Raw genomic sequence first — 9,096 nt, 5'->3', positions numbered from 1 at the left:
CACAAAAAGAGGAATAGGGAAAAAAATCATAGATCTTGCTCCTAAAGTCCACTTCCTTAATTTGGGATGATTGGTTGTCTATTCAGGTATTCCACAGATGCAATCACAGATGCAGTTGATTGTGGAGCTTTAATCCGCTGCTTCTGAGGCTGCTGGGAGAGATTTCCCTTTCTCTTCTTTGTTCTCACAGCTCACAGGAGCTCAGCTTTGGATTTGGCCCTGCCTCTGCGTGTAGGTCGCTGGAGGGAGTCTGTTTTTTGCTCAGACAGGACGGGGTTAAAGGAGCCGCTGATTCGGGGGCTCTGGCGCTGATTCTGGTCCCCTCGACTATGAACTTTTTGAAGCTATTTATTCAGAACTTTTAAGATGACCTTTCTCTTGAGCCTCACCCAATTTTAAGGTACGTTTTATGATTACATAGTAAAACAATATTAATGGAGCATCTGCTGTATATAAGACATATGGATCATAATCTTAGGACTCAGAGTAATACGTAAAGTAATATATTTAATGTCTTCTATTTCTAGAATATTTTTCTATTAAAAACCTAAATGGTGAATAAAACTATTAAATCACAATATTTAATACTGAAACCATACTTTTAACATACAGCCTTTCACCTAATGTGTTCCTTTGTCCTTTCAAAGTGAATGAGCATTATTAATAATTAATCTATAAAAGGTGATTAAACCAGGCATGATATAGACAGACTTATATGCCATGTGACAGTTTAGAGTTTACCTAGATTTTTTTTTTTTTTTTTTGCAGAGTCATAGGGGGTAGCAAGTGAAAGGACATTGAAGGGGAGTAATTGTGTTCTATAACTTTATTTCAGGTAAACATAAGCACATTTGGTATAGCTGGTGACAGAGTAACCTGCCCAGTAATTAATATACTTCATCCTCCTCTATGAAGTAGATCTAGTACTGATGATTTTACAGATAAGAAAATTATTTATAAATAAAAATTATTTATAAATTTATATATATATATAACATATATATTTATTATAATTATATATAAAAGAGAAAATCATTTATAAAACAAGTTAGAGAAAAAAAATTAGAGCCAAGCCTGGTGCTTTGAATATATCAAAGCATTCACTATACTGCCTGCCATTAACAATCTCAGTGATCCTTGGCAAACTGCATCAAATGGCCAAGTATTTTACAATGACAAGAAGAAAGATTTGAACTAATTGAATTTTGACACTCTTGCTGGCTCCAAACACCTACTATCATATACTTTTATGAGTGTAATGACTTAGGTTCAGTAGGTTAATTTTCATTAATAATAACAGAGTGATTTGACATTGCTCTTCTCAACTCATTATCGTGTTTATATGATTATTTTAAGTGTCCTTGGAAAAGTTGGCAAGGGATATTTGAAAATCAAAACAAATTAGACCAAAAATTTTCAGTATTTTTTAGGTATCTTTCTCACCTTATGCTTTCTTTTTCTTATGACTTATATGTACGTACATGCAATATCCAAAGAAATAAATGTGGTATATTATATAAGTTATAATCATTAAAATGGTATCATAATCCACATTACCTAAGGTGATACCTAGCATATAAAGAAGACCCAAGAATATTTGTTCAATACACTTAATAAATAACTGAAGTACTCAAAAGATGTGTGTATATGAAATGAAGAAAATACAAGTTAAAAACCAGAATCTCTCTAACTTCAGAAAAACATTCCTCCTTTGTTGATAGCTAATCTGGCTCTCACCATTAAACCTATAGATATTTTCAATAATTTTCAAGAAACACAGACTATATTTCACAATTATCTTCAAATAGAGAAAACCACATTAAAAACTACTAGAAAATATTGGCTAAATTGAAATTACCATAGGAATTAATTTTGTTTGTATGCTATTAAAGTCTCATCAGGATTTTCAACATCATTGAAATCTATACTTAAAAAATTTTAAATGACTCAATGAATTGCATTCATGTACTCAAGAAATACAGATATTTAAAAATCCCAATATAGCTTTTAAAGAATTATCTGAAAAATAGTTGGCATTGCCCTTCATCTATATCCTTTTTTTTTTTGGTTAAGGTACAAGGGCCTCTCACCGCCGCGGCCTCTCCCGTCGCGGAGCACAGGCTCCGGATGCGCAGGCTCCGGACGCGCAGGCTAAGTGGCCATAGCTTACGGGCCTAGCCGCTCCGCGGCACGTGGGATCCCCCAGACCGGGGCACGAGCCTGTGTCCCATGCATCGGCAGGCGGACTCTTAACCACTGCACCACCAGGGAAGCCCAGGCAGGCGGATTCTTAACCACTGCACCACCAGGGACGCCCTTCATCTATATCTTTAATGAATAATTGCACTCAGTGAAAAATTGAGTTTGAATAATCCATTATGTGTAATAATACACACACACACACACACACACAATATACAATAACTCTCCTCCTGCCTCATCATTCCATCTTGTAAGAAAGGTTAATTTCCTCTCTTAATAATTCCCAGAATATTTGTACTTAATCCAACCTCAGAGATATTGTAATAATCTACTTATCACCTTCCCCACCCCCTGCAAATTCTGAGTGTCTTTCCAGCACCTCATTTATTTATTCAATCATTACACATTGAACAAGGTTTCTTGGGTCCTTCTTTTTGTGCTAGGAACTGGCATATACTAACATATATACTGGTGATAAGAATTCAGAGGGAATAAGACAGCTAATTGTGGAGGAGGGTAGATGGCACTCCTGGGCCACACAGCAAAGTCGCAGCTCAGGTAAAGAGACAGAGAAGACCTGGGGTTCTGCTTTTACTGGGGTCCGGGGTGGGGTGCCTAGTGGCTTCAATGTTCATTCTATTAGTGAATTTAAAATATGAATGTGGGAATTAAAGAGCAGGAAGGGAAAAGCAGGGTCCCCACTAAAGGTTATTTATCAAGGTCAAACAGGGCTTTCTAAAGTGGGAAAGTTCATGAGGGGTAGGGGCTTGGCTTGGCTTTTTATGTACTTGTGTAGCTGTCAGTGTGTTTATTTCAGATGAATGTCTTTGAAATGAATGCCTTGGTAATCAAAAGCTTAATGTCCGGCATTTATACTACTATCAAAAATTGTCATAATTTTCAGGCACTCACGCTAGAGAACTTTCCAGCACATTTTTGCAAAAATCCTGACACACACGCACCATCATTTCACCTCAGCATGTCACATAGCAGTTAAGTGGCAGGACCCATATTTGAGTCTAGATCTGTTTGTTGCCAAAGTTCTTTTCAAGCATCATTCTGCACGATAAACAAAATTAAATTTTGCCAAGAATGGCCACTTCCTACAAGAATATTTTAAAAGTACACCACACAACCTTCTTTAATATGTTCTCATCCTGTGGATTTAAGTAAATATACGATAAACATTTAAATATGTTAAATTATATGACTAATTGGGTTTTTTGCTTTTCAGATGCAGCTGTTTTCTTGGTCATGTGTTTAGAGTCGGTATACTCAATGTTGATGACTGCTTAGGAAACCAGAGCACATCAATGCAAGGCCTCTGCCTGACCCATTTACACACCTACAGTTGTAGCTCTCTGCAAAGATGTGAAAGACACATCTGTGAAATAGAAACTGAAGATTGTAAATCTGCACCCAGCAAAAATTGAGCAACAGGTACACATTTGCGTGGCTATTTCCTTGGCAAATGTTTCCCAGGATTTACAGGCAAGTGTTTCTTGAAATAAAATTGTCTAGTGGATAAGGTGGTTAATACATTTATTTAACATATCTCAAATGTGTCTAATGATCAGTATTGTAGCTTGCTTTCTCATTTAGCAAAGTAAAAATATCTTCCCTTGGAATAATAGGATTGCTTCTTTGGGCAATTACATGGCTGACTAGACAGCTTTGGCTCACGCAAATAAGGATGCTAAGGCCAGGCTGCACCACTAAGAATATAATGTATATGTCAAAGGTCTGAAGAGAAAATAGGCAACCATAACCTCCCAATAATAGTGCCTAAACAGCTTCAGTACCCCCTTCAGCCTACTGTTTGGCTGCCTAAGCAAACTGAGTGCCAAATATTTCCTAGTTTAAAAACAAAATTTTGTTTCAGTATTTTAGAGGTCAGTTTAATGCCCTGACATTAATAAGATTAAAGAAAAAAAACCCGTAAAATCACAACCATATTATATTCTTTGTAAATCATAGAGAACAAATTTCACAGGGGCTACATAGTAAAAAGGCAGCTTTTGATACAAAAATATCAGAGATTAAGCATTAAAATTTATGTTATTTGAGATTTTATGCTTGGTCTTACATTGAAGTGATGTTCATAATAATTTCAAAACTTATTTATTATAATTGCCTTATAAAAATCAGTATGGAGACAATACAGAAAGAAAACATAACTGTCACTTTTAAATCACACCTAACTTTAAATAAAATAATGAAAAAATTGTCATGCAGTATGATATTAAGCAGACCAAACTCTAGAAGCTATTTGGACTTCCATCTTAAAATGAAAAAATATTTTTCCTATTCGATATTTAAAGTAATATGCTGAAGCTTTTGGTGGCAATTTAAAAAGATAAGTTCTAAAAATGGAAATGATATCAGTGGAATAAACATATGGCCATCCAGATTGGCTTTTTAAGGATGAAAATATATTTGAGTGCATAAATTCTGGTAAGCTTGCTAAAAAGTTTCTCCCATTACTTCACATTTCACATTTCTAACATGTTTTTAGTAAAAATAAGATAGTATAAAATGTGCTAGTGCTGTTGGAATAGTTGTATCTGACTTAGGAAAAACATATACATATATTCATCAGAATTCAGAAATTCATTCAGAATTCAGTGAAAATACAATGTTAATCAGCAATTGTACTGTATTCTATTTATAAAATAGAATAAAGAATGAAACTTAACTCTTCTAATATCATTACTAAGAGAAAATGTAATTTGGTATTTTAATTATTTGGGTATATATGTATATATATATGTATATGTATACGCATTATCAAAGAGCAATCTATTATTTTATATTTCAAGACTGAATATTACAGTTATCCATTATATGATCATTCAATATATATTATATACACATTTTTCATATAGTTAAACCACACATTACATAGTACTTACCATTGGTATATACTAAAAATAATTCATATGACTTACTTCCCAGCTGGTAATAAAAACATTCCATATCCATCTGATTGTTTTTCCAATCTGAAACACGAAGTTGTATCTGATTTTGATTTCATGGAGTAATAAAAAATTTTGAGTATTCCAAATTATATTTGGAATACTTTTTACAGGTTTTTCATCATTTCTTTTTGCTTTCTGGGAAATGTGTCTTTAATTAATCACAGTTCTTATAAAGACAGTTACACTTCTCTTTCCAGGGAGATAATAGTATTATCTACAAAAAAGAGTAGATTTAAAAAATTTACTTAACTGGTTTTATAGTACTGTTTGGTCAAATTTCTAGGATCAAGTACAATGCTAGTGGTAAAAGTGGTCATCTTCTTGTTTCTGAATTTCATGGGACTTTGTGTCTCCATGCCACATGGTGTTGGCTTGGTATTAAGTAGATAATAAATAAGATGGAATCTTTCCATTTCCAATTTAAAACATTTAAATAGAAATAAAGGGGGAAGTAATAATATGGCACAATAGCCATATGATACAGTAACATTTGCTTTTATTTATTTTTATAATTTTTAAATACTTTTGTATAGACATACAATAATGGACTTTTATGTGTGTTTATATTTATTTATTTTTAAAATATTTATTTAAAAACTTTTGTCGGTTGCTTGTGCTTTACTTCCGAAGGACACTTCAAGATCATGATTACTCTTTTGCTTTGTGCTTCATCTCCCATGAACCAGTCGTTTTTGTCCCATTCCCACCATCACTCCCTAAAAGTTTACGTGTGTTTCTAGAAATTTTGTTTTCAGTGTTTCCAGGCTTTATTTAATTTCATTACCTTTCATTTTCCCAGTGAAGTTAAAAACCAGCAATAAACCAGTTAACAAAGCAGCAGCCATCCAAACAAACAAAAATAACACAAAACTACAGACCCTACTTAAATATCAAAAAGCCCAAGATCACAAAGAATTTAAAACTGTTTCCCAATTTCGATATGAAACTACCCAACATAGATAGGTACCATGTTACTGATAATTTATTTTGGTATTTTTCTTTTCTCTTCATTCAAAGTTCATTTAGTTCTTTGAAAGAAAGAATTATTACTACTTGTTAGGTAAGATTTTTTTTTTGGTTTTCATTTCAATGAATCTTAAGTACATTGATAACATAGTTTTATCAATATTGAAGGAAATCCAAAAAAGAGGGTATATATGTACATGTATAGCTGATTCATTTCACTGTTCAGTAGAAACTAACACAACATTGTAAAGCAACTATACTCCAATAAAAATTAATTTAAAAAATTTGAAAATATATGTATATTTCCATGGGTTTCTGAGTCTTAATTTTTAATTTAAAATAAATAGAAACTTTTTTTTAATTCAGTAAAGACTCTGTCTTGGGGGGTAGTCAATAATTTTGCTTGTGAGATTAGAGAACATATTATCTGAGCTGAGCCTCGAAGGATGAATGGGGTGAAACCAAGATTTAAAAGGCCCTGTGAAAGGCAAGGTACCCATAAATAAGAAACAAGTGACAGCAAGAAGTCTATAATTGGCAGAGATTGAGATAATCCACAGGTCTTCATTGTTAATATGAAAGTGTGATACATGACTAGAGTACAATAATTTCCATTATTTAGCAACTGAGCAAACACCAAATGAGAGTAAATGAGAACAGAGATTGAGATAAACATGTATGTTTTAAATACAGATTTCGGTATCAAAATGACATTGTTACAGTTAGAAAAATGATATTTTCTGTGTTTATAATACTTTGATATTTTCTAACTTGATATTTTCTGTGTTTACAATATCAACAGGTACAGTGAGGAAGTGGTGAGGAAGAATATTTGAGGTGGTTCAGAATTTCGATTTCACTACCTGGTTGCTTTGCTATCCCAGGAAGCATTTGTTTTTATCCAGGCAGCCTCAAGATGGATAAACGCCAAAGCAGCCAGTGATGACAATTTGGTCACCATCCAAAATATTGATAAATAATGTGTAAGTTCCAGCCATATCTGGGGAGTTTTTGTTCCTGTTTTTTTCTCTTTTTTTTCTGCGTATCATTATACATTAAATGATGTAGTTCTCAAATTACATTATCTTTCCATCAGGTACTGAGTTACTTCTGCACTCATATCCAATTTGATTATCCAGTAATATTCTGAATATGTGTATTTAGGGAATTTCCTTTTATTTATTAATTTCCATATGGGTAGATACTGCATAATTTCTTTATATTTTTGTAGTTTTCTAATTTCTCTGAAAATCGTATTCTGTTGGTACATTATATAAACAAGCTTCCAAAGCTACTGAAGGAAAGTGCCTCTCCAAAATAATCATTTTTATGAATAGAAGATAACAGGGCTTTTCTTGCTGTCAGGGCAGTTCTTAAGAGATTTCTAATCTGCACAAGCTTCAGAAATGCTGACTAAATCTAAGAAGTATTATAAAACAGCAGCCAGAAATTTAACAGAAGAAAAAATACTTTGTTTTTGTATTCCTTGGAAAATGATGTGACTTCTTATATTCTGTTATTTGGCTACAATTTAAAGGTAATCCTGAGCTGGTCTCATGAATAAGAAACTGATGTTTTTTAATTTAAATTCTATTTTAAAAGATGGACAACTATTCAGTAAAAATAACAATGAAATGATTGCAGAGTCATATTTCAGAGATTCAGGCCAAAAAATAATGTATTAGAAAATGACACAGACAGCATATCCAATCTTCCAATTAGTCCTTTTGTTGTTTTAAATTTTGTATATATTTTATATTTATAAAATATAAAATAATATATATTTTATATTTATTTATATTTATATACCTGAAGGTCTATAATAACTTTCCAAACTACCATTATTTTTAGTGTTTGTATAGGAATGTTGAGTTTCAAAAATTATTTTGAAATACTTTTCTTTTAAGGGAGTACATTAATGTTAGTGAGATCTTTAAACAGAAAAATAAAGGTTGACATATCTTCTGTGTCACATCAGAAGATATGGCATAGAGAAGTTATTCCAATTTGCCCAGACCTAAGACACACCCAGAAAACATCAAATACTGATAGTGAGTACACACATTTTAAAGAAAGAGAAAATAAAGGTTTAACCTGATTTTCAAGATAATATTTCACTGCATTTTCATTTAATTAGGAACATAACACCTCCAGTATGAATGCTACACAAAGAAAGGTGAATTATTAAAATATATTATGATAAACTACAGAATAATCCACATTTATTGCTTCATAAACAATCTGTCAATATTAGGCATTTTTTAAAATAAATTTATTTATTAATTTATTTTTGGCTGCGTTGGGTCTTCATTGCTGCATACAGGCTTTCTCTAGTTGTGGTGAGCGGGGACTACTCTTCATTGCAGTTACACAGGCTTCTCATTGCAGTGGCTTCTTTTGTTGCAGAGCTTGGGCTCAAGGCAGGTGGGCTTCAGTAGTTGTGGTTCGCAGGCTGTAGAGCGTAGGCTCAGTAGTTGTGTCGCACAGGCTTAGTTGCTCCGTGGCATGTGGGATCTTCCTGGTCCAGGGCTCAAATCCATGTCCTCTGCATTGGCAGGTGGATTCTTAATCACTGCGCCACCAGAGAAGCCCTGTTAGGCATTTTAAAATGTGCTCTAACAAAATAATGTATTATCTATTTATCATTCATCCATCCACCTACCAACCTATTTATGCTTCCATAAATGTACTTGTTACTGAGTCCACACTTGTACTGCTCACTGCACAACAAGCCAATAAATTGAGAGATGAGTTATTTGGGGCAAAGAATAGAGACTATTCAGAAAGGCAGCAGACTGAGATGATGGATTAGTGTCCCAAAGTTAGAATTAGAATTAAATTAGAATTAGAATTAGAATCTTCCCCGAGTTAGAATTCAGGCTTCTTTTATACCAAAAGGGGAGGGAGTGTGGCTGGTTGTTGCCAACTTCTTGGTGCCAGCCAGACCTCC

The 9,096-nt window shown here is 33.3% G+C and overlaps 1 long non-coding RNA gene across 1 annotated transcript; it reads left to right on the top strand.

The window, feature by feature from the left end:
- Nucleotides 1-276: 276 nt before the first annotated feature.
- LOC138842530 (uncharacterized) lies at nt 277-7,123 on the top strand. The gene is made up of 3 exons (XR_011377181.1): nt 277-400; nt 3,437-3,693; nt 6,949-7,123. It is a non-coding gene; the product is annotated as an uncharacterized lncRNA (long non-coding RNA).
- The last annotated feature ends 1,973 nt before the right edge of the window (nt 7,124-9,096 follow it).

Source organism: Globicephala melas, chromosome Y, assembly GCF_963455315.2.
Source record: "Globicephala melas chromosome Y, mGloMel1.2, whole genome shotgun sequence".
Lineage (NCBI taxonomy): Eukaryota > Metazoa > Chordata > Mammalia > Artiodactyla > Delphinidae > Globicephala > Globicephala melas.
Note: the sequence above shows the minus strand (reverse complement) of the source record. Positions and strands in the feature narration are given on the sequence as shown.